This window comes from Orcinus orca, chromosome 2, assembly GCF_937001465.1.
Source record: "Orcinus orca chromosome 2, mOrcOrc1.1, whole genome shotgun sequence".
In the NCBI taxonomy this organism is placed as follows: Eukaryota; Metazoa; Chordata; class Mammalia; order Artiodactyla; family Delphinidae; genus Orcinus; species Orcinus orca.
Genome location: NC_064560.1, coordinates 171,075,929 through 171,101,394, shown reverse-complemented (window position 1 = coordinate 171,101,394; position 25,466 = coordinate 171,075,929). Strand labels below are relative to the sequence as shown.

Below are 25,466 nucleotides of genomic sequence, written 5' to 3'. Positions count from 1 at the left end.
GTGATGTGGGCAGTCAGGTGAGGCTGCCTAAACAAAGCACAGACTGAGTCATCATCACTCGTTGCCCTTTCCTGGAACACATCTCTTTCCAACGTACACGTACTTCTCACCTTTTGTCCTCACAACCCTCCTTCTGCAGAGATTCGGGCTAAAGTGGAAGAAGGTCACCATTTGGACTGCAGACCAACACTCTGGAGAGCATTATAACAGTGCTATGAGCTATCGATGGCTCAAGGAACCGAAACTGTATATTTAACCCAGAAAGGAAGAATCTAGCAGTATTGACTTTCTCTGAGGGCAGGAAGGAAAGAGATGGTCTGAACTGTATTAAGTCAGATTTAAACTATACAAGCCATGAAAAATTGCCTTTGATCCACACATGATGAACCACAGCTGAGAATCTGCATCACTAAGGACAGCTTTTCAGGCTGCCAGCGTGGGCTATTCGAGCACTGTTCAATGCTTTGCCCTGAGCTAGTCACTATCAGAGGGGGAGGCAAAGAAGGAACATTTCCACTCTCAGGTTCCTAAAATCTAACTAGAAGAGGAAAAGAGGAGTGTAGGAAACCAGAGGCTTCAGTAAGACAGAACAACTGGCTTTGTCAAAGACATCATGGTTTTCTCATTTGAGTATTTATATTCCAAAAAGAATTTAAGAAAGGGCACCTTGAGGCATATTTAACGTTGGCTTAGGAAGAGTAGAAAGCCACGTCCATAAGAACAACAGGTGAACAGAAAGTTCCTTCCACACGACACGTTAATATCCTAAACAGTATTAATCACGATTGATATCAACAGTAACCATATTTCACATAGCAGCTTTGAAAATACCACCCAAGAACCAAGAGCTTAAAAGGAAAAAACTGAAACATAAAATCATTCCACATTGCCTTAGTGTTTCCTTAAATACAGATTGCAGATGGGTTATTTGTCTGTTTCACTGTACTCTTATTTCTGAGGATAAACTCTCTCCCCACAGAGCTCGGAGAACGTGGGACTCTGCCATGCTTTCCACTCTCTGACCCTGTGCATCCTCTCAGCCCTCACAAGCACCCCGGGAGGTGAGTATCTCCCCTTTGGAGAGGTAAGCACACTGTGTCTGACAAAGCGCTCGCTGTGTGGAGGGCTCTCAATAAATACTGGGACAGCAGTCAGAGGATTTATGGCAGAAGAGCTATTTTGAAAATACATTATAAAAGAAAAAAGGCCTCCATTTGTAGCCTGAGTATCACTTCTGAAACCCAATCCAGACGTGAATCTCTGCACCCAGTGGGGAAAAATATGGATAATTAACTTCCTGAAAATGCTGCAGTGGTCACGTCACTAGTCTTTCGTGAAACTTCAGAGGCCCCTCAATTGCAGCCCCATTATTGTGTGACTCAGGCCTGGAGCTCAGAATTAGGTGGCATCCACCCCTAAAAGCCTTCCTTCTTCCTGTAACAGCAGGGAATAGTCTGCCCTCCACAAACCAGCACCTTTTCCTCAGGCTCCACAGTGACTGAACCGGAATGGAGGGTGTCCCTCTTGACCTTACATTCAGAATTTTAAAACTGTGAGTTATCAGAATGAATACCTTGTCTGATCCCTTCATTTTCCACATGGGGTGTGTCTCAGGGCCACCGTTAAGTCCACCAAGGTTAAACGGCCGGGGCTGAGCCCACATGTGAAGCCAGACTTCCTCATTCCCTGACTCCTACCCTGTCTGCTTCACCAGGCTGTCCTTCAAGAACATGCTTTTTCAACAATCTGCTGTCACCAGTTGTAACTACAGTCTGAGCATCCATCTTGTACCACCTACTGTGCACTAACTACCTCCTTTACTCCCCACATCAACCTGCAGGCAGGTATCGTCCCCCGCAGTTTGTATTAAGACCCTGCCACTCAGAAAAGACCGGGTCACTGCCGGGTCTGATCCCTAAGCCCTGTTCCTGGCACCGGAGGACCCACCCCCCATAAAATGCCTCTCCTTCTCCTACTTTCTGAAATTAACTCTACACATGGTTGGGGCCTTTCCTCCTCAATTAGATTTTAGGTTCTGGAGGACAGAGATCCATCCAATCCTTACCCTCAAAGCACCTAAGCTCAGTATCCTTGAAATGGAATCCTTTGCAACAAAAGCCATGCGGTTCCAGCGAAGATGAACTAGAAATTAACTGATACATTAATAGAATTTATACTGTAATCTAAAAAGTAATTATGGTTATCTCATAAAAACTGTGTTGAGGGAGACATGTCAAAAGAAGTCACCATCACTGAAATTTAATATAGATTTCAGCTTCATGGTTCTCTCTTAAGGAGTCTTCACAACAGTCGTGAGTGAAAAATAAGAGCGGTTTGACCCTCCTCTCTTCAGTCCACTCATCATCAAAGTACCTGAAAAACAGCCATAATAATGAGAAAATCTCTTAAAAGAGCAACAAGAAGTGAATCAGAACTGGATAAGGCACCACCACATGAGATAACTAATGCACAATAGAATCTGCTATAAGAATCCTAGCAAAATAAATAAACACATTCACAGGAAAAGGGAAGGAGGGGAGGTTAGTACAGCACACGTGGCAGACAACAGAAAACAGAAATCAAAGATCACTGCCATCAAATTAATAATGGTCAAAATAATTGTTATCTTTTACCGTCAAATAATTTTTCTCCCATACGAAGTTTCCACTTTGCTGCCCCTTTTTCAGTTGTTTTCAAAAAATGAATACGCTTTGTTTAAAAAAAAAAACAAAACTGAAATAGTGCTAAAAAAGTGAAAAATACGTCTTTCCTTCAAGATATCCCAACCCCAACGGTAGCCCCCCCCACTGGTTCATGAATTCTTCCCGACTCTGCGGGGGGTCGGGAGCACAAACACAATAAGACAGGCACTGAATAAGAAGGAGGGAGGGAAAGGATGCAGTGCAGGGAACAGCTCACATCTGAAGAGATTTGACTCCAGTGCTTACAGAACCAGAAAAAAAAGAAAAGAAAGGTGGAGGGTGGGTGATGAAGCGTGAAACAATCTACTTATGTTCAGGAGACGCAGGGGACCTCCCGTGCCAACCTGACATAAAGCACTCGATGAAACACTTCACAGCTGACACATTTTGAATCTTTTATATACTTATCCTGGTTCTGAAAGCAGGAGCCCTGTACAAATGTTTCTGGCAACTTGCCAACAAAAATTAAGACAAAAGCAAATGAAAGAACTTTAAGTCAATGCACACCACAACCCTCCAAGGTTTTTTTTTTTTACTATGTAAATTTTTTACTATATATAAAAATTTTAGTTTTCTTTTACTAATTATGTACATATACAAATATACATAAACATTATAACCTTCAAATGAAGTTATTTTTATCTATGCCTCCAAACTTAAAACCCTCTGATTTCGGGCTTCCCTGGTGGCGCAGTGGTTGAGAATCTGCCTGCCAATGCAGGGGACACGGGTTCGAGCCCTGGTCTGGGAAGATCCCACATGCCGCGGAGCAACTGGGCCCGTGAGCCACAATTACTGAGCCTGGGCGCCTGGAGCCTGTGCTCCGCAACAAGAGACGACTGCACACTGCGATGAAGAGTGGCCCCTGCTTGCCACAACTAGAGAAAACCCTTGCACAGAAACGAAGACCCAACACAGCCATAAATAAATAAATAAATTTAAATCATATGGGCTTCTAAGAAGACTTCTGCTTAAAAAAAACAAAAAACAAACCTCTGATTTTTAAATGAGATCTTACAAACCTATTATCACTTAAATGTTCATTTACAAACTAGGGGGAAAAAAGTTAAGTAAAATGCAAACTGACCAAGTGTTCAAAGATAAAACCTTGCGGCAGGAAGTCTTCTTTTGTTTCTTGGTCACCCTTTTCATTTTTGTGGCAAAGTGAAATAAATCCCCTAACTGGACATAGTAAGTTTGATCTTAAAATGTAGTCCTGTTTGCATTATCACTCGCTTTAAAATGTGATCACTTTGCCTATGCAGGTGTTTCTATAAAGTGCACGCAGGCAAGCACAACACTTACACTCTCTTGCTCGAAACCTCACAATAACTTCCCTCTGCACTCAAGGCAAGAGACTTTCCCAAATGCATGATGCATTTCCCTGGTTAACAGCACAGCCTCTCTGCACTCTCTGAACCTGAAGCTCCAGTAAAAGGGAAAGGGGAACCAGCTGCAAGTACTTGAATGCACGTTGAATGCACTCTGGAGCCTCAGGAGAAACCAGGTGGCAACTTCTGCTGAAACATAACCTCGCACAATTCTCTTCCCTCCTTCTCTGTGCTTAGTCCTACCCATCCCTCTTTCTACTGCTGAACTCTTTCTTTTCCTTCAAGACTGCATTTGGGTATTGCCTCTTCCAGGAAGTTTGTCCACACTCCGCCCCATCCCCTGACACGTTACCTTTTTTACAGCATCCCTTGAGAGGACTGCAGGTAATTTATGGTGATTAAAAAACAAGAGAGGGATTCTCCACTTTCAAGAAATTGATTTCACTTTGCATTATTACCTTCTAACACCAGCTGTGCTGGGAATAAAAAGCGAGGGACGGTCAGTTTGAAGTTTTCTGACAAAATAACTGATTTTGAAAATTTTTTGATGAAACTTTTGTTAAAATAGGTTTAAAAGAATGGATATGTTGGAGTAAAAAAAAAAAAAAGTTTCAACAGAGCACAAATGCAAGAAAAAGCCTAACTAGTGTTACAACAATCGTGGGTGTAATAAGCAACAAAAAACATACAAATCAAAACAACACTGCATCATTTTATACCTATTAGGAAAAATTCTAGGGATGTCAGTCCTCCCACTGTTAACGGTGCTACAGTTAAAACAGACATCCTTGTGTTGGTAGAAGCAATGGAAACTGGTAGAACCGCTTCAGGAATAAAAAAAAAGGTGGGTAAACCAGAAAATATTCATACTGTTGGGCTCCGTATTCCCTCTTTCAACATTTGCAAATGGACGGCTGTCCAGCAGCAGAAGGGATTTTCCTCTGCTGAGCCCCAGGTCTTCTCATACTTCCACCAGCCCTCTCTAATCATTGTTCCTTCAGCAAGCCCCATGAATTCCCCATTCCTGTGAGCTATGGGCATCCACTCTTTCTCTTACAGTCCCCAACACTCCCCCCACATTCTTAGTCCCCAAAAGGCAATCATAAAGAACACCTTGATTTTTTAAAGTCTCCTGATACACCACCCACTAAGCCACAAGCGTTTCAGGCCAGGGACCGCACCTTATTTAACTTTATGACCCTTAGCCTTTAACAGAGAATGTCAACTACATCTGAACAGGAAAACAAGTGGTACAAGAAACATTGAGAAGTGATTTTTACCATCTGTGAGAAGGAAAACCTGTGGTACAAAGATACTCATTACTCTGCTATTTATTTAGCTTTTCACTTATGTTTTTTTTTTTTTACCAAAGTAATGCATACATTCGTTAAAGCACATAGTACCTTCAGGCATTTAAGGAAAAAACAAAACCAAACAGTAGTGCTTTATTTCATCTTCTCCATTCCCAGGAGCAATCACTTTCAATGCATAGCACTGTTTCCTCCAGTATTTCCATGTTCCTAAGTAACATGCTTATGCGCTATTTCTTGATTTATCAATCTTAGATATTCTCTGTTGAAGTTCTGTTTTGGAAGATGAGAAGTACGCATGCTTCCCGTAAGTGTCTCCCCACTTCCCTTGCCCTATTTTATGTAACTATGCATGGATAGATGTATAAGTGTATGTCACAGTTATATCACATATATACATCAGGATTTATATTACTACGGCTGTATTTGCTCAGTTGCTTACTTTTATTTTTCCTGGAGTTAATAACTGCTTCTTTTCAATTGCTTAGTTTCTATATATGTACCCTTAATTCCTTCTAAATTCAACAAGAGAAGCAAACAAACAAACAAACAAACACACTTTTCTCATTCCTGTGTCTCACATGGTCAAAAGTAACAGGTGCCCATTCCATTTCTCTCTCCTGGAGACTTCTCTCCATCTTCATGCTCCAATCCAGCCCTGCTGATCTCCAGGTCTACTGCACAGGCACCTCCAGAAAGACATCATCACCATCATCATCCTGACATTTCCTTCCCTCCTCTCCTGGGATGAATGCCATGCTTCCCAGATCTCATTATCTTTCTCTTTCTTAGTTTATTCCCTCATTTTAATGGACCACTATCCTCATTCAGCAACTGCCTAAGAAAAGTACCTAGGTGTTAAAGTTTTGAGTCTTGGCACATCTAGCCTTAATCTGACTGATGGTTTGGCTGGGTATAAAACTCTAGGTAGTAAGACATTTACCATTAGAGTTTTTAAGGTATTATTTCATTATCTTCTAGCTTCTACTGTTGGAATTGAAAGGTCCAATGATATTCTGATTCCTGATCTTTTATACAAGTTCTTTTCCAGTAATTTTTTAGGATCATCTTTTCAATACTGGAGTGGCCTCTGTGCGAGTCTTTTTATAGTCCTTGTATTGGACACCCAATAGGCCTTTTCAACATAAAAACATACCTTTTTCCGTTAAGTGAAATGTTATTTCATTATTTGTTTTGATATTTCCTTTTCTTCCTTTTTTCTTTCATTTTGTAAATGTTTTATTTATTGGATACTGTACTCCCTCAATAGTTTCTTAACTCTTCTCTCACACCCCCCACTTCTTTTTCATTTAGGTACTTGGGAAAATCTTTGACCTTCATTTTCCAACCAGACTATTTAATTTTTCCTATTTATTCTTTTTTTTTTTTTTTGTTACGCGGGCCTCTCGCTGTTGTGGCCTCTCCCGTTGCAGAGCACAGGCTCTGGACGCTCAAGCTCAGCAGCCATGGCTCACGGGCCCAGCCACTCCACGGCATCTGGGATCCTCCCAGACCGGGGCACGAACCCGTGTCCCCTGCATTGGCAGGTGGACTCTCAACCACTGCGCCACCAGGGAAGCCCCCTATTTATTCTTGAACTCAATTTTGAAAAAATTTTGTGTCCTCTGATCGTTTCTTCCATTAAAAAAAAAAAAATCTGTTCTTGTTTCATCACTATGATATTTTGCCTTATCCCTGCTATTATTAAACTAATTTGAAAGTGTTCTTATTTTTTTAATACTACTTTCATTTTCTTTTTAATTATTTGGCTGCGCTGGGTCTTAGTTGCGGCACGTGGGATCTTTGTTGCCACATGCAGAATCTTTAGTTGTGGCATGTAGGCTCTTTAGCTGCAGCATGCAGGCTCTTAGTTGTGGCATGCAGGATCTGGTTCCCTGACCAGGGTTCGAACCTGGGCCCCCTGCACTGGGAGCGCAGAGTCTTAACCTGTGGACCACCAGGGAAGTCCTAAAAGTGTTCTTTTCATATTCAATGAAAATGAAGGAAATGAAAAAGTAAATTTCTCAATTTACTTTTCTTCCGTTTCTTGTGTGCACTGTCCTTCTCACATGGAAGGCTTTTTCTCATATGTCTGCTATCACTGGCCATCCTTTTACATTTAGTGCCTGGGTGGGGGCAGGGCCTGGTGACTACTAAGTAGACTTTCCTGAAGGGGACTGGGTAGGGACCCATTGGTTTACCTGGGGAAACTGGACATAGGGGGAAATATAATCATCACTGCCTAGTATCTGTGTAGTCTTTTCATATATCCGGGGAAATTCTGTGCCTTATACAGAACCTGCCTTCTACAATAGAGGCTAAAAGTGCCACACTGTCAGTTAACCAGCTATTCTTACAGATAGGGCACAGACATTACCTGCTCCTCAGCCAATGAGATGTGCACATCCTGGACTCTGAACTGAAAGGCAGCATCTGGAAAGAGCAAGGAGGAAGCAAATACATTTACATGGAAGCTGGTGGCATCAGCAGTAGCGACGGTACAGTAGCTCCCTCATTTAAATGCTGGTGGTGGGACTTCCCTGGTGGCACAGTGGTTAAGACTCTGCCTGCCAATGCAGGGGACACGGGTTCAAGCCCTGGTCCGGGGAGATCCCACATGCCGTGGAGCAACTAAGCCCGTGAGCCACAACTGAGCCTGCACCATAGAGCCCGCAAGCCACAACTACTGGGCCCACGTGCCTAGAGCCCATGCTCCACAACAAGAGAAGCCACTGCAATGAAAAGCCCATGCACCTCAACGAAGGGTAGCCCCCGCTCACCGCAACTAGAGAAAGCCCACACGCAACAATGAAGACCCAACGCAGCCAAAAATAAATAAAAATAAATTTATAAAAAAAAAAGTGCTGGTGGTGACAATGCAAAACTGGGCAACCCGTGCTCAGGGGCAGCACCATGCCGGCCTTCTTGAGTGATCTGAGTGCTGTCTTGGCCAGCTGGCCTCCCTTGTTCTTGCCTATTTTTCAAACCTAGTTCTACAGCCTTTCCAGTGATTCAGCAAGTCACTAAACACTATTTCCATAAATTCCTTTCTTGCTGAAATCAGACTGACAGTTTTCCCCCTATACTGGGGACCCAAAAATGCTAGTACTCAGAGGTCATTTTTAGAATACACTTCACTTTCTCTAGAGAAGAATGGTTCCATTTCCTGCCTGGCTTCCAGCATTCTGGGAACCAAACTCAGCCAAAAATGTTTCAAATAATTCGTCCCTGCTTCCAGAGCCTTTACAACTACACCGGTTTGGGAAGGGACCCGACTATGTACCTACGACCAACCTCTCAGTGCAATCTTCCCAGCTACCTGGGGCCTCCAACTCTTGGACTGTATAGGGTCAAAATTTTCTAGAATTTCTCTGTAAAGGCCTTCACATGCAGCTCTCTCCTCATCACTAAATTAGTTACAATACATCCATCTCTCTCTGCTGACCAAAACAGTGTTGATAATGCGAATCTGCTTCTATTTCTTTTCTTCATATTCGACCTCGCATATTTGCATCTTTTTCTATTCCTTTAGTAACACTGGCGTAGGGTTTGGGAGGGGAAGAAAAAACTGCAGCATGTGTTCAATCTGGCGTGTTTAACTGGGGACTGCAATGTTATTAGTCTGAACTGAAAACTTTCAATTATGAAATATTTGAAACATGCAAAAACTTAGAGATACGTAGTACCCCTCATCTGGATTTAATAAATGTCAGTGTTCTGCCAGATTTGCTTCAGATCACAAAGAAATAAAATGTTATAGAGAAAATATCAACTTCTAACCCCATTCTTCTCTCAGCCTCTCCAGAGAAACTTCTCTCCTGAAGATGCTAGGCACCCTTCCCACAAGTATTTGTATATTTATGAAATCTAAACAGTATCATTGGGAACACATCCTTTCCCAACTTTGTTTTTTTCACACAGAACTGTCTTCTAGATTTACTCATGGTGATACAGAAAGATACAGATCCTTTACGATAACCTCTGTATGCTTTACATTCCGTGTATATACTTGGGTTTGTTGCTTGAAATCTAGGTTTCTAGTTCTTTGCTATTACAAAAACAGAATAGCCATTCCTTTCACACCTTCTTTGTGAACATGGGTCAGTCTCTCTAGAGGACTCTATAATGGGAAGTGCTGAAACCTTGAGTTGGAGCGTTCTTCAACATTATTGGATACTATCAAACTACACTCCAAAGTGGTTGTAACAATTTTACAATCCAACAGTCACATATAAAACAACATTTGCTGCCACATTTTTGACTTTAAATTATCAGGATCGCATAAAATGTTACCTTGTTGCTTCTACTGGCATTTACCTGATAATCAGTGAGAATTTTAATTCATTTATTGGTCTTATCTACTTCTGTTTTGTACATTTTTCTACTAGGTCCCTGCTTTCTTTGTTACTGATTTGTAGGATTTCATTATATACTATGGATATTAACCTTCCATTAGACATGTGTCTGAATATTCTATAGGTTGTCTTTTACCTTTGTTTAAGGTATAATTTCTTATACACGCATTTAAAATTTTTAACATAGTCAAATTTATCTCTCCTCTCCTTTATAGTTTGGGCTTTTTGTATCTTGTTCAAAAAAAAGTCCTCCCAATCTCTAATATTATACAGACGTTTTCCTATATTTTAAGAGTTTAAATGTCTCTCTTTAAAATGCATGTCTTTAATTCATTCAGAATTTATTTACAGGAATATAATTTTAATTTTTATCACACTGTCCCACCACTGCTTTTTGAATAGTCTGCTTTTTCCATACGAATTTGTAATACAGGTCAAAAACAAGTTCCCACACCAAGAAGGTCTCTTTTTATAGTCTCTCTTCTGTTTGAATGGTCTATTCTCTATCCGTATGTCAATGCAGCACCAATTCAAATATCACAGCATTATAATAAATCCTACTGACCACATTAATTCTACTTCTTCAATTAATTTTAGTATTCTGCCATGTTTCATGGCAAACTCTCTTGCCTTTGTTGCTTTGTTCTAGTTTTGAATTGCATCAAATTCATAAACTAATGAGAACTTGGTCGTTGCATACCTTCTGTTATACTTATTATGAGGTACATTTTAATATTTTCTTATTCTGACTAGGATCATTTATGTAATCACATTTTCTAATAAACTGTTGCTAGTGTACTAAAAAAATCACTGATTTTTTTGTATATTTCATATCCAGTAATCTTACTGAACCCTTATTAGCATTAATATCAGTTTGATGGTTCTTTTTAATTTTTTTAGTTAGACAATCATATCATTTGCAAAACAACTTTTCCTTTTGTTGCCTTATCAAGTTGGCTAGTAGTTAGCATGGCTTAATTTTAAAATGTAATGTTAAGTTAAAAAAAAAAGGCTACATTCTACTTTGTAAACATATTTATATACCTGCAGAAGCACAGGGACTTTGAGAAAATGAAAATAGTTGATTTTTTAGGAGGAAGGATTTTCTTCTTTATAAATATTTGTTACATAGTAGTTTTCAAAAAAAACACATACGATTTTAGAAGTACTATGCAAGAAAATACACTCTATATAATTTTTATTAAAGGTAAACTGACGGTATTTTAATTTTTATTAAAAGTAAACATGACTTTGTAACTGACAGATCAGTTAGAAAGTCATGAAAATATGCCAGAATATTTAAAGGAGGAATAAGTCTTAACCACATGTGGGAATTTATTTGGGATACGATAAAGGCCTTGCCAGCTAGCCACCCAAATGGCTCTACTCCCTGCAGTCCACCATATTCACTAAAGCAAATGGGGAGAAGTCCACTTTGGAGTGTGTTCTTGTATTCCCTATGGCATGATTTTAGGAGGAAAAAGAGATGGATTATACTTTCAAGAGCTTTTTAAAAATGCTGTTAATTTGGACTTGGTTACAAAATGAATGAATGATGGAACCTTCAGTAAAACCATAAGGCAGGCCTACCCACCACCTTCCCAAAACCAAATTCAGTATCTCTATAATTAAGAGCACATATAGGAAATGACTTCAAAAAGTCTCCTGTAAGACTAGATCCCTGATGCCTAGAGAGTTAATAAGAAAACAGACAAAAATAACATCCTGACCCAACTGAGAAAGTTGTGTGGTACAAGTGAAACTAAAACTGAGAAATAAAATGAAAGGAAAGCTGTCAGAAAAATAAAAATGAAAGACATTAGGGTTACTGTGAAAGTGAAAGACAACAGAATAAATATGAAAATTTCCAAATAGAAACTCCAAAAGAGAAACTATCAACAAGTAGAAAAGAATCAATGTTCTCCATGAGAGGGTCCATTTCTCCACATTCCATCCAACAACTTTTCATTTTTGACAATTTGTTGATGTGAAATCCAAGTACTCTTTCTACAGTGAGAAATGGAGGGCATGATTCAGGGGATGAAAGGAAACAAAAAAGGTACCTTTAACTGAGGAATTAAAGCATGTTAAAGTACTGATAAAAACCTGTAAAAGTAACTAGTACTTATTTTAGAGTTAAAGTAAACAGGTACATTGAGTGGAGAAAGGGGTGAAGAAGAGGACAGAAAAACTAAGGACAAGAATTGATGACAATAAGAAAGGTGAAGAAATACTGCTGATATTTCTGTGTGGATTATATGCTAAAACAAAGCAGGCCTCTGTGTATTTTTTTAAAAACTCAAAAAATTAAATCATGTATTCATGTGAAACCAAAGAAAAGTGGGTCTGCAGTATAGAGAAGAAAAATGTGCAACTACATTATAAGTTATAAAAGAAAATAGTATTAAGGAAGAAGAAGGGAAGAAAAGAATATAGATAGCAATATTTATTGAGCACTGACTATGTCAAGACACTGAAAATCACAATTACAAGAAGAAAGTGACTAGAAATGTACACGGAATGCAGTAAGAGAATACAAGACAAATACCTAAGATTTGCTGGGGAGTTAGGGAAGGCTTCACAGAGAAAACAGCTGAGCTGAATCTGGAGGGTAAAATAGGATGGAACTGGATGCAGAGCTTGGAGAGTAGTTGAGTAAAAAAGGAACATGTGCTATTGCAGAGAGAAATGAATTAAAACACACTATGGAAGCATAAAGAATAGTAACAATGGGATTAAGAATGTGGATGCAATATATAAACAGGTCACAAGAAATAGTTTAGTCCAGGGATTACACTCCAAACCATATAAAGATACAAAAGGAAACAAATCATGATCAACACGTCAGAAAGAACTGATTATAATGCTTAACGATTCACAGCTTTAAAACCATCACACAGGTTCTCAGATTTGAAAAAAAAGAAAACTTAGTAATATACGTATGAAAGCAAAAGCTAATTACCTCAACTTACTGAAAGAACCTCAGTTGTTAATACAACAAAAAAACAAAATCCAACATCTTACTCTAAAGATGTATAAACCAAAAGACAGAAACAATTTTTAAGGAGATAGTAATAAAACTGTATTTTTAAAAAAACAGAGGAAGCAATATTATTGGGTGTCAAGATTAAAAGAAAAATATCAAGCTAGATGTTATGGTAAAAGAAATATTTGTAGGTAATTCCACGGCGGTCCAATGGTTAAGACTGCGAGCTTTCACTGACGAGGGTGCAGGTTCAATCCCTGGTCAGGGAACTAAGATCCCACAAACTGTACAGCATGGCCAAAAAACAGAAAAGAAAAGAAACATTTGTAATCAAATATGACATTTTATGTCAAGTACTAACAAATGAAATCAAGGCAAAAACTGAGACACAGAAGGAGAAATCAGCTGAAAATAATCACATTTAGTTATTAATGAGACAAATTATTAACAGTGTGTCTACAGTACACCAGGTATTATTCTTGGCACCCAGGCACTGAATAAAAGTGACAAAATTCTCTGCCTTTCTTGAAGTTACATTCTAGGGAGAAAGACTGACTATAAATAAATAAGTAAACAAACAAATAAAATTTATTTTTGACATGCTGCGAAATGCTACAAAGGATAATAAAGCAGGAAAGGGAAAAATGCTGGGAGTCTCAGTTCTAAAAAACAGTCAGGGGACACATGAATTGAGAAGTGGACATTCCTGCCTCAGCAGAAGGAAGAAAGGGAGCAAGGCAATCACAGTGTCATACAAACCCAGTGCACAAACACAGTAATGACAAAAGAAAACAAAGAATGAAATTAATGAAACCAATAAAAGTTATACTGACCTCTATACCTACCCTAAAAATGGGATCAACTTTCTAGTCAATTGTCCATGGTATGTATATAAAAACTGAGCAAACATAAAGTATTTTAAAAACCTAAAATGTATATATATATATATTTTTGCGGTACGCGGGCCTCTCACTGTTGTGGCCTCTCCCGTTGCGGAGCACAGGCTCCGGACGCGCAGGCTCAGCGGCCATGGCTCACGGGCCCAGCCGCTCCGCGGCATGTGGGATCTTCCCGGGGCACGAACCCACGTCCCCTGCATTGGCAGGGGGACTCTCAACCACTGCGCCACCAGGGAAGCCCTAAAATGTTATTTTTTTTAATACACAGTCTATATTCTTGGATCAAAGTTTAATTTTTAGGAGCGTTCAATAAAAACAAAACAACTACGTGTATGAGCATATTGAAACACAAGAAGAAGTCATTTACAATCCTGAAAAATAGAACAGCGAACTTTCTCACCTAGTAGATTAAGCCAAAATCATACACTGAGGTAAATATGTGGCTTTTAATATAAACTATAAACTGAGAATTCAACTCAAACCCTCAGAAAAATATAGAAAAATGTTAATAAAATAAAGAAAAAAGTAAAATTTAATAAACATACTAATAAATAAATATATCTCAAACATAATTCTTTGATAAAAACAATAAAATCTTCGTATCCCCAGAAATCACACTTAGAAATGAGAAAAAAAATTGGAGATTAGATATATAAACCAGACAATATTTTTAAAAATCTGAAAATGAAAGATAAACAAGGACATAAATGATTTCCTATTAAAAACACAATAGCCTAAGTAGAATACTAGAAAAGACTGATAAAACTAAAGAAGAAATGAAAAATTATCAATAAAATACATCCCAAATATAGGAGATACAGAGATTGCTGGTAATTCTTTCCAACTTGAAGAAATTTTAATTTCTTAATTAAACTAAGAAATTACAGTGTGTTCTGCATGTATATGAAGAAACACACATAATAAACAAAACATGAAGGAAAAACCAGCACGTCATCCAATCCAATTAAACCTAAGTTAAATAGGGTTTCAGTCTCAACACTCAAGATATTTAAGAAAACTAAACTATTGTATTTTACATATTGAGAGATTATTATTTGCCAAGCACTATAATAATAACTTTACATATGTTATCAGCAGATACAAATGAAATTTTAGGCAATACAATTAGTATTCCGCATAAATAAATGAGAACAAAAGCCTAAGATCACTTAATAGATACAAGGTAGGCATTTAAAGTTCTATACAAATTTCTATAAGAATGGTTTCTATTTTTGGTACATATTTCAAACAACCAAAAAGGAAAACAACTGATTATTATTAAAGATTAGATAATTCTCTATGACCTAAAATGAAATGACAGAAATATTAGAAAAAAATGAGACAAAGTACAATTATTTTTTCTGATATCATGGACATGATAGCTGTTATACTGACAACAGTATTCCCAGGGTCTGGTATATTATCAGGCACATAGATAGAGAAAAATCAATAGTATATATATTAGGAATAAAATATATAATTACTTACATAAAGAGCTTACACAAATTGTTCAAGAAAATATCAATAAGCTTGTTCTTTGTGAAGTGACAACTATGGCTAACAAATGTTGTACAGTGAGAATGTATCATTTTACAATGTAAAAACTGTATTTTGTTATTTAGAAAAGTAACAAACTGGAAAAGAACAGGAAGAGCTGGCTCACAAGAGAAAGAAATACGGAAGAAAATGTTTCACCTTACTACCTTAAAAAAAGGTCACACTAATTCTCTAGTACAATGCTACTGGGATGCAATTAGCTAAATGCTTCTAAAAGCCATTAAAATGTGAGGGTTCTAAAAAAATAATCTATAACATTAAAAATTAATCCATATAAATAAAGATATAAATTTCAGCATTTTTAACAGCAGCACAAAATGGAAGTAAACCAAATGTGTAACTGGAAAATGGTTAAGTAAATTAAGACACCAATTTTTTTAAACGGCATACACTACATGGGAAACATTTTATAATGCAATATTAAGCTTAAAAGGAAGAAAACACATATACATATAAATGATCACTATCCGTGCATTTTAAAAATGAATCACCTTCAAGGTATTTTACTCATAAATAAAACAAAATTAATCTTCTAGATGGCTACTGAGAAGAACTTCAAAAAGTATGAATTCTTCAAATTAATTCCAAAATCCAATTTTAGAGTATTATGACTAAATTCCCATTTTTCTCAACATAATATTAAGGAAGACTCTAAAACACAGCATTTGCTGATCTAACATCTAAGTCATTCATGAAAATGATGGGCTATGACTAAATAAAAATAATTAAAATAAATTTTTGAAAAAAAAATCTGTAATTTATTCCAGGAAATCTGAGGAGCTGAGGGAACTGAGGATGCACAGGGCTTCTAAACTCATGTGGTACATACTGTACTCATTCCAGCAGGTGTGGCAGGCAGACACTATCCATTACCTACCCCATATTTCTCCCTCCCAATTCTTCCCAAACAGGAGATTCTCAATTTGTTCGGGTAGTCATGGAGCACCTTGGCAGGTACTCTTTCCCCTACCCCAGGGGAGAAATCAGGAATTCTCCACAGCAGTCATGGACTCTCATGCCCCTCGGCCTTGGCCAGTGACTGGTCTAGGGGTAACTACCTAATGTAGTTCTGACCAATGAGAAGGAAGCAGGTGTCTGCAGCATGCAACTTGCTGGGTAACTTAAGTTCTCTTGACAAAAAGCAACAGACTTTGTCACCATTTACCCTTCCCCCTCCCCATAGCCTTGGGAAGCAGCTACATAGCACAGGGAGATCAGCTTGGTGCTTTGTGACCGCCTGGAGGGGTGGGATAGGGAGGGTGGGAGGGAGGGAGACGCAAGCGGGAAGAGATATGGGAACATATGTAAATATATAAATGATTCATTTTGATGTGAAGCTGAAACTAACATACCATTGTAAAGCAACTATACTCCAATAAAGATGTTTAAAAAAAAAAAAAAAAAAAGCAACAGACTGGGCTAGCAAGCCCTTGGCCTACCACCTTCTGCCTCCCCCTTCTTCCTCTTGGAGTACAGGAAGCTTGGAAGAGCACTGGTACCTTGCACTGCCAAGGCCAGCCTGAGGGAAGATACCAAGGAAATGAAGGGCAAAATCCAGGGTCCCTTGTGGCATTCCTGAGCAGCACATGCACCAGCCCTGGAGTGTTGACTTCTGGGGCTGCTTCTTTCCATTTGCTTAAGTCACTAGACTGGGTTTCTAATGTCTGAAGCTGATCACATTCCTAACATATACAGCAAATAAATCTGAATAGGTAAATGTGATTTTTATTCACTAATACTTGTTATTTAATTTTTACCAAAAGTAGACAATATTTTGATCAAAGATATTTAAACAAGAGGTTGTAAGTAGAATAAGGGATGAAGAAACAAATTAATAAATGAATAGGAGATGACAAGAGGATGTTTAAGATGCATCTCTAAATTTAGTTCCTATAGAAACGAGTCCACTAAAAAATATTTTTAAATCATACATATGAAGTATAAATTTTGGGTTTTAATGAAGAAGTCTCATTCTCTCAGCTCATATTTTAATGACTATTCAAGAAAAAGTTCTCCACATCAAATCTGGCTCAGGAAAATGAAGTGAATCTTCACACAAAAAATAAATTTACATAGTTTTCCCACTTTAAATGGGAGTTGGCTTCTTGTTTTTTCAACAGTTGGAAAACTTGCTTTTGGAAATTCAAAATTACTTTTACATTTGGTAGGAAAAAGTGCAGAAAACTCTTTATTCTGTTTGTAAAGATGAATCAGATTCAAAGTGTTCTAGAGATAAATCAGCAACTAGGTCCAAATCCTTTGGTTTAAAAAAAAAAAAATCTCTTTATTACTCTATGTTTACCCATCACGTAAATTAAAAGGTCACAGTATTTCACACAGATATTTCTATAAGATCATTACTGCCCTATCTGATAAAACCTTGAATCTTTTATAATGTTTTAAATGTTGGTATAAAATTTTTCATGGGGGAGTCCATTGCCATGGGGAAAAATAAACTATAAATGGTGTATATTATTTAAAAAAACGATAAAAACTTTTTTGTCTTACTATGCCTTTCTCTACAAAAAGTAAAGTTGCAGTTAAGATTGAATAGAAAATGAAATATTTATGTCTGCTGCTAGTTTGTATGCATTCAAAATGCTTCAGAAAATTCAACAGAGAGGTGACTTAGATCATCTGAATTCACAAACTAAACCTTCACAAGGAAATCCCTATGTGACCTCATCCGCAGCTTTCACCAGCCATCCACGACACTTCTGATTACTTGGTTAAATGAAAGCATGGGGAATGACTGGTTCACTGAGGCTCTTGACGTACCTTCTCTCAGAACAGAAATCTACCTTCAAACATGTTGGAGCTCCCCACATGTCTGCGTGGGGAGTTCTCTGCAGTCTCCTTATAATCTATTGCCCATAATGTCTCCAGAAAATTAACAAAAAAGGTAAATCTTTAAAGGTTCATCTTTAGAAAAGCAAGGCTCTCTATATGGTCATAAGAACAGTACCTAGTATAATGTCTGGTACATTCTGGGCACTCAAGCAAAAGCACTACTTTTTCCTCTATTTTTCAGTCTATACCCTGATATTCGCTCAACAAATATCTATTACTCAACAAATATTTGAGGCGCTGTTCTACATGCTGAAGTTACTGCCCTAAAAATGTTTACATTTAGTGGGAGAGAAAATGAACAAATAAACATGATTTAAGAGCAACATACAGTACTCAGGCTTTGAATTCAACAAAATATTTTTTAACCTATTCCACCTGGAATGCCATCAAGAATATTAATTCTAAAAGTGGGATTTTGGTTTAAAAATCCTAAAAGACAACTTATTTACATATCACAAACCAATACTTTTAAGAATTACCTACAACAGTTTAGCAGTATTCATTTTCCAGCAAGTTGGAAGTATTTTCATTTCAACTGAATTGCATATTTTTTAAAAATTGAACTTGTACAAATTAGAAAATTAGTAGTTATCATAATAAAATAAGCTAAAAATAATATTTTACATTCTTTTTTGGCAGTCAACTCTAGCCTAGTATTACAATCCATAATATTCCTACCATGGAAAAGTGAGGTAGCTTTCTTTATATTAGTTACAACCTGGAAAGAGTCAACTTTCATTTCTGGGCCTCTTAAACACAGTATGAACTCGAGTAGGAGTCAATCATGACTGGTTTAATTTAATTTTACTTTGCTCACTTCCATCCTTTATATTTAATGAAGTACTTTCACAAGGACCCAAGTTTAACAGAACCATAGTCATATGAGTTACATAGGCACTCCAGTACTGAGTGCCAGAGCGAAGTCAGAAGAACAAATAGCGTTAAGTAGCCCCTTTGTGCAGAGAAGTACAAAAACACAACCTGTAGTAGCCATCTTTAGCAGCAAAGTCCTCCTGGTTTGCCAACAGCAGACTTCCTTTCTTATGGAATTAATGAGTGAAAGGGACTTAGTTAAAAATTTAATAAAATGTCAGAGGAAAATATGATATATAAATGAAGTTTTCCATGTGTAAAAGTAATGAAAGAAATTACAAAAGAAAAAGTTAATAGATTTGGTTACATGAAACTTTAAAACATCTATATATTAAAAGGCAAACCAAAAACCAGTAAGAAAACTACACTACAACATAGGTTTAATGTACTGACTATACATTATAATTATATACATAATACTCTATAAAATACTGAATTCACAGAGTCACTGTAAATCAAGATAAAATATTAAGACTCCAAAAGAAAGATGGGAAAAGAAACATTAACAGGCAATTCACAAAAGAAAACAATAGATAACTAGCTAAACATTTGCAAAATGTTTCTATTCAATAAATAAATACAAATGAAAAGAGGTTTTTTTGGGAGGGGTTGTTTTTGTTTTTCATATAATGCGATCATTGGCTACTGGGAGGAGTGAAAACTAGTTTTAAAAAAAGAACTTTTAGGAATATGTATCAAGAGCCTCTATAAGGTTTACAAACTTTTACCCAGTCATTTTATTCCTGAAAATGTCTTAAGGAGATATTCCAAAAGACAAAATTTTATGCAGAAGATGTTCATCATGGCATTATTTACAATAAAAAAGAACTGTAAACTACCTCAATGCCCCCAAACTATATAAATTATGGAATGTCCAAAAATATTATATACTCACAAAAATTAGTGCTTTTAATTATGAGAACACAATATAATATTAAGTTTAAATTTCAAAAACTATGTGTGCAATGTGACCTCAACAACATAAAGAGGGAAAAGAGCTAATAACAATAGCACATACACAGATGGGGAGAATACCACCAGCAAGTAGTATTTTAGGGTTGGTAATGTTGATAGTGTTGGTTATCTTTCTCTTTCCACTCTACTGTAAATGCCAGGCTTTCTCCACATTCTAAGAAGATGGGGTCTCTGCCCAATCATCACTGTGCTCCCAGCATTGTGCCTTTCACACAGTAGGTACTTAGAAATATCTGTTGACTAAATTTAAAGCCAAAGGGAAAAAAATAAATATTTTATAGAAAAATTAACAAACACATAAATATATACACACATGTAAATATACATGTATGTGTGTGGATGTGTACACATATATATATACATCCAGAGTACCAATATCAAAACTTAGAGAGGGAGGGGGTAACTTTTCAGCATCTATGTTTATATTCTTAATATTGTAAAAAGCAGGGTAATCTGGGTACAGCAGGTAAGGGGAACAAGAAAGAAAACATCCAAAAAGTTGCTTGAAAAGTTTTTATAAGAATAAAATCAGAGGATGGTATAATTTTGAACTGTTATCTTTGTTAATGAACTCTCTAGCTCTTTATACTGAAGGTCACCTGTGGAGAGTTTTACTCAAGAATGCAAAGACTGTCTCCTTATGTTATAAACTGGGGGTAATTGACAAGGAGCTAAAGAATTAATGCAACAGAAAAAAGACCATCTTTTCTCATTAGCCCATATCACAAAAGCATTTGTGTTTTTAAACTTTGTTTTTAATCTTTGCAATGATTTTTAAGTCTCTGATGTTTAAATTCCATAGTTTACTTTAAGGTCATCCACTTTAAAATTCAGTACCATATTTTCATTCATGCAAAAAGAAATAGTAATATTGTTTAAAAAGAAATGACGCATGTAAACTTTCTGAAATTTTGGAAGGTTTCAGCACAGTGCAACCACAATTGGATTGATAATTAATATCAAAAGATATTAATTTGTTTAGAACAATGCAGCATTTTAAATAGAAGAACACTCCAAACCACGCTTGCTGAACAGAAATAACATACTAATTACATGAAATTTCTAAAAATCTTAAAAAAAAAGAAATAACATAGTAGTGCATATTGCTACAAACTAACAGAAGATGCTACCATTCATAAATATGAGGGTGAAAAACTTTTGTCACCAATTTGATATTAATCCTTGGTACATGTGAAAGTACTGAATAGAATGTTCCACTGAGACAGGCCATGGCTCAAAGTCTATAACTGGGTGAGGCTATGAATTTCAAATAAAATACCCAACCTGAAAAATATAAAGGGCAACCAGAGGCGTCTTGTGCATCTCCTATGAATATTAAATGACTGGTTCAAGCAGGCTACATCTGTCAATCTCCAACATCTCCACTAAGGAGATTAGAAACTCAAATCCTTCAATTAACAGACTATCTTATTACTTAATATTTCATTCACAATCCTGTGCTAAGTTCACATTTTAAGAAAGCTGATAAGTACACAAGCCTCTTAGATAGCCTCATCAACCAGAGGGCAGACAGCAGAAGCAAGAAGAACTACAAGCCTGCAGCCTGTGGAACAAAAAACACATTCACAGAGAGAGAGACAAGATGAAAAGGCAGAGGGCTATGTACCAGATGAAGGAACAAGATTCAACCCCAGAAAAACAACTAAATGAAGTAGAGATAGGCAACCTTTCAGAAAAAGACTTAAGAATAATGATAGTGAAGATGATCCAGGACCTCGGAAAAAGAATGGAGGCAAAGATCGGGAAGATGCAAGAAATGTTTAACAAAGACCTAGAAGAATTAAAGAACAAACAAACAGAGATGAACAATACAAGAACTGAAATGAAAACTACACTAGAAGGAATCAACAGCAGAATAACTGAGGCAGAAGAACGGATAAGTGACCTGGAAGACAAAATGGTGGAATTCACTGCTGCGGAACAAAATAAAGAAAAAAGAATGAAAAGAAATGAAGACAGCGTAAGAGACCTCTGGAACAACATTAAATGCAACAACATTTGCATTATAGGGGTCCCAGAAGGAGAAAAGAGAGAGAAAGGACCAGAGAAAATATTTAAAGAGATTATAATCGAAAACTTCCCTAACATAGGAAAGGAAATAGCCACCCAAGTCCAGGAAGCGCAGCAAGTCCCATACAGGATAAACCCAAGGAGAAACACGCCCAGACACATAGTAATCCAACTGGCAAAAATTAAAGACAAAGAAAAATTATTGAAAGCTGCAAGGGAAAAAAGACAAATAACATACAAGGGAACTTCCATAAGGTTAACAGCTGATTTCTCAGCAGAAACTCTACAAGCCAGAAGGGAGTGGCATGATATACTTGAAGTGATGAAAGGGAAGAACCTACAACCAAGATTACTCTACCCAGCAAGGATCTCATTCAGATTCGAAGGAGAAATCAAAAGCTTTACAGACAAGCAAAAGCTAAGAGAATTCAGCACCACCAAACCAGCTCTACAACACATGCTAAAGGAACTTATCTAAGTGGGAAACATAAGAAAAGGACCTACGAAAACAAACCCAAAACAATTAAGAAAATGGTCATAGGAACATACGTATCAATAATTACCTTAAATGTGAATGGATTAAATGCTCCAACCAAAAGACACAGGCTTGCTGAATGGATACAAAGATAAGACCCATATATATGCTGTCTACAAGAGACCCACTTCAGACCTAGGGACACATACAGACTGAAAGTGAGGGGATGGAAAAAGATATTCCATGCAAATGGAAATCAAAAGAAAGTTGGAGTAGCAATACTCATATCAGATAAAATAGACTTTAAAATAAAGAATGTTATAAGAGACAAGGAAGGACACTACAAAATGATCAAGGGATCAATCCAAGAAGAAGATATAACAATTATAAATATAGGGCTTCCCTGGTGGCGCAGTGGTTGAGAATCTGCCTGCTAATGCAGGGGACACGGGTTCGAGCCCTGGTCTGGGAAGATCCCACATGCCGCGGAGCAACTAGGCCCGTGAGCCACAACTACTGAGCCTGCGCGTCTGGAGCCTGTGCTCCGCAACAAGAGAGGCCGCAATAGTGAGAGGCCCGCGCACCGCGATGAAGAGTGGCCCCCGCTTGCCACAACTAGAGAAAGCCCTCGCACAGAAACGAAGACCCAACACAGCCAAAAATAAAATAAATAAATAAATAATAATTAAAAAAAAAAAAAAAAGTTCTACTGCCTTGTCTAGTAGCTCCTTTAAAAAAAAAAAAAAAAAAATAATAATAATAAATATATATGCACCCAACATAGGAGCATCTCAATACATAAGGCAACTGCTAACAGCTATAAAAGAGGAAATCGACAGTAACACAATAATAGTGGGGGACTTTAACACCTCACTTACACCAATGGACAGATCATCCAAAATGAAAATAAATAAGGAAACAGAGGACTTAAATGACACAACAGACCAGATAGATTTAATTGATATTTATAGGACATTCAATCCAAAAACAGCAGATTACACTTTCTTCTCAAGTGTGCATGGAACATTCTCCAGGACAGATCACATCTTGGGTCACAAATCAAGCTTCAGTAAATTTAAGAAAATTGAAATCATATCAAGCACCTTTTCTGATCACAATGCTATGAGATTAGAAATGAATTACACGGAAAAAAACGGAAAAAAACACAAACACATGGAGGGCAAACAATACGTTACTAAACAACCAAGAGATCACTGAAGAAAGCAAAGAGGAAGTCAAAAAATACCTAGACACAAAATGACAATGAAAACACGACAATCCAAAATCTATGGGATGCAGCAAAAGCAGTTCTAAGAGGGAAGTTTATAGCTATACAAGCCTACCTCAAGAAAAAAGAAAAATGTCAAGTAAACAATCTAACCTTACACATAAAGGAACTAGAGAAAGAAGAACAAACAAAACCCAAAGTTAGCAGAAGGAAAGAAATCATAAAGATCAGAGCAGAAATAAAGGAAATAAAAACAAAGAAAACAATAGCAAATATCAATAAAACTAAAAGCTGGTTCTTTGAGAAGATAAACAAAATTGATCAACTATTAGGCAGACTCATCAAGAAAAAGAGGGAGAGGACTCCCATCAATAAAATAAGACATGAAAAAGGAGAACTTAAAACAGACACCGCAGAAATACAAAGCATCCTAAGAGACTACTACAAGCAACTCTATGCCAATAAAATGGACAACCTGGAAGAAATGGACAAATTCTTAGAAAGGTATAACCTGCCAAGACTGAACCAGGAAGAAACAGAAAATATGAACAGACCAGTCACAAGTAATGAAATTGAAACTGTGATTAAAAATCTTCCAACAAACAAAAGTCCAGGACCAGATGGCTTCACAGGTGAATTCTATCAAACATTTAGAGAAGAGCTAACACCCATCCTTCTCAAACTCTTCGAAAAATTGCAGAGGAAGGAACATTCCCAAACTCATTCTATGAGGCCACCATCACCCTGATACCAAAACCAGAGAAAGATACTACAAAAAAAGAAAATTACAGACCAATATCACTGATGAATATAGATGCAAAAATCCTCAACAAAATACTAGCAAACAGAATCCAACAACACATTAAAAGGATCATACACCATGATCAAGTGGGATTTATCCCAGGGATGCAAGGGTTCTTCAATATACGCAAATCAATCAATGTGATACACCATATTAACAAACTGAAGAATAAAAACCATATGATCATCTCAATAGATGCAGAAAAAGCTTTTGACAAAATTCAACACCCATTTATGACAAAAACTCTCAAGAAAGGGGGCATAGGGCTTCCCTGGTGGCGCAGTGGTTGAGAGTCCGCCTGCCGATGCAGGGGACACGGGTTTGTGCCCTGGTCCGGGAAGATCCCACATGCTGTGAAGCGGCTAGGCCCGTGAGCCATGGCCACTGAGCCTGCACGTCTGGAGCCTGTGCTCTGCAACAGCAGAGGCCACAACAGTGAGAGGCCCGCGTACCGCAAAAAAAAAAAAAAAAAAAAAAAAAGAAAGTGGTTATAGAGGGAACCTACCTCAACATAATAAAGGCCATATACGACAAACGCACAGCAAACATCATTCTCAATGGTGAAAAACTAGAAAGCATTTCCTCTAAGATCAGGAACAAGACAACGATGTCCACTCTCACCACTATTATTCAACATAGTTTTGGAAGTCATAGCCATGGCAATCAGAGAAGAAAAAGAAATAAAATGAATACAAATTGGAAAAGAAGAAGCAAAACTGTCACTTTTTGCAGATTACATGATACTATACATAGAGAATCCTAAAGATGCCACCAGAAAACTAATAGAGCTAATCAATGAATTTGGTAAAGTTGCAGGATACAAAATTAATGCACAGAAATCTCTTGCATTCCTATACACTAACAATGAAAAATCTGAAAGAGAAATTAAGGAAACACTCCCATTTACCATTGTGACAAAAAGAATCAAATACCTAGGAATAAACCTACCTAGGGAGACAAAAGACCTGTATGCAGAAAACTATAAGACACTGATGAAAGAAATTAAAGATGATACCAACAGATGGAGTAATATACCATGTTCTTGGATCGGAAGAATCAATATTGTGAAAACGACTATACTACCCAAAGCAA

At 37.2% G+C, this 25,466-nt stretch overlaps 1 protein-coding gene across 22 annotated transcripts in view; it reads right to left on the bottom strand.

The window, feature by feature from the left end:
• SIPA1L1 (signal induced proliferation associated 1 like 1) overlaps window positions 1-25,466 on the bottom strand; it is a 501,925-nt gene that overhangs the window by 154,876 nt on the left and 321,583 nt on the right. For 2 of the 22 annotated variants that reach the window (XM_033435204.2, XM_033434987.2), the window contains one exon: window positions 7,721-7,776. The exons of the other annotated variants lie outside the window; for them this stretch is intronic. The gene's annotated coding sequence lies outside the window, so the exon portion shown is untranslated. The remainder of the gene's footprint in view (window positions 1-7,720; window positions 7,777-25,466) is intronic. 22 annotated transcript variants of the gene reach the window in all.